General features: G+C 30.4%; 1 long non-coding RNA gene across 1 annotated transcript; it reads left to right on the forward strand.

Moving 5' to 3' along the window:
- Nucleotides 1-363: 363 nt before the first annotated feature.
- Nucleotides 364-1,145, forward strand: LOC138312856 (uncharacterized). The gene is made up of 2 exons (XR_011207066.1): nt 364-443; nt 1,005-1,145. It is a non-coding gene; the product is annotated as an uncharacterized lncRNA (long non-coding RNA).
- Nucleotides 1,146-2,001: the final 856 nt, after the last annotated feature.

A 2,001-nucleotide genomic window follows, 5' to 3' on the forward strand; every position in this document is an offset into this window, starting at 1 on the left:
GACATTCTATAGTATGATTTGTCACTTCACTTAGCCTGGCAATAGATCTAGAGTCATTGGAACCAGAATAATCTTGTTATGCAGATGGAAACTGGAATGGTGATTTTATTTTTAATTTTAAACATTGTAAGAGATTCTGTACCTGAACTTTATATATATGGATGGAATACCTGACCAGATTAAAAACACCAATGTATCTGCAATAGCTGAATAAGATTATTCATACTGTATTATGTTTTTCAGTCTCTAATATGTCCAAGCCTTTTGAAATGAGAGTAATGTAAAAAAAAAAAAAATCAAATCTGACATGAATATTTCATCTTCTTTTCAGGATTTTTTTCTTACCTGTAATGATCAATTATATGAAATATACTGCCAACCAGAAGTTTTAATGGAAGATTAGTGAAACTTTGAGAAATCTGCTAGATTGTATTACTGCAAAGGTAAGAGACAAACATATTTCTTAAGTTCAATTAATCAGAAATGGATCACAGGGACCTGGCACAAAATTTTTTAACCAACAGTATACATATATAAATTATAGTATCATAAATATGTATACTCTGTCTGTTGGGTAAAAAACAATCCGTGCCAGGTCCCTGTGTCAAGAGTTTTTTTTTTTGTTTTTTTTTTTTAAAAAACAATGGGGTTTTATGGAACTTATTTGGATAATTTTTTTTATATATATATAAAAAGGTGTTTTCACCATTTCTTATATTCATTATCACACCTTGGAATTTATACCAAAAGTTTTATCTTTATCAGTCTAAGATCTATTTTTAAGTGTAACTTTCTAAGCTGTAGTGTATTCAATATGAGCAAGATTTAAAAAAAAAAAAGTATTTAATTACATACATATAACATGTGTACACATGTATTTATACTTAGTTACTTAGAGTGTACCATACATTTCATTTGATGTTTGTACAACCAGGGACTGCCATTCAAATGATTTTATGATTCTGGGTGTTTTTTACAATGTTTGTTTTATTGAAAACTTACAGGTACATCAGTTTGGACTACATGTATATGGACATCAGTGGGTGACAACCTTAGGAAGATAACCAAACTCCTGTTATGAAACTGAAACTCAGCCAGTTCATCACCATTTTCCAATCTGCATTATTAAAAATACCATACCTGTATCTGACTTTTGAGTTCTTTCTGATTTAATTCATACAGTTGTGAACTTTTACAAGTTACTGTGTTAAAAAAATAAAACATGACAGACACAATATATAGATACATGCACATGGATATTCTATACATAAATAATGCAACCAAAGGCCAAAGATACAAGATATATGTATGTGTCTACAATTCTGACAAGTCACAACACACATGTGCATGTATAGATATACGGACACCTCATAATGTGTAATACAGTATTGCCCGTAAAAAGAGGTGTCTAAGGCCTGTGGTAGACGCCATATATAAATATATATATATATATCTGCAATTTGATCATGATCAGACACATCTTACATGTACATGTATATGTTTGTTTATACTAGCAGTGTATCTATGAAAATGGACAAGACATTTATATACAGGTGCAGTTGGTCATACAAACTCAACAAGAACCAATATCACAGTACATGTATGTTACATTTGTTGTAATGTTATACATTTGTATACATGTATATGGCGGATTTAGTGGATGGGGGCTCCTGTCCTATAAATTACAATGGACATGTATATGTGTAAATGTTGATACTGACAGTTTTGTGGTTCAGATATGGTCAAGACATAAAATATACATGTATGGAAGACACTGCAGTGTACACATATCTACAATAATTGTCATGGACATAACACATAGATGTATAGACATTGCAGTGTATCTACAATATGGACTAATACCTAAAACATACTTGTATAAGATACTGCAGTGTATCTACAATATTGACAGTACATAAAACATTCATGTTAAGTGTATCTACAATCTAAATAAGACATAAACATACAATATACATTTACATGTAGATACTGCTGTATGGT

The sequence above is a fragment of the Argopecten irradians genome, unplaced genomic scaffold (genome assembly GCF_041381155.1).
Source record: "Argopecten irradians isolate NY unplaced genomic scaffold, Ai_NY scaffold_0497, whole genome shotgun sequence".
Lineage (NCBI taxonomy): Eukaryota > Metazoa > Mollusca > Bivalvia > Pectinida > Pectinidae > Argopecten > Argopecten irradians.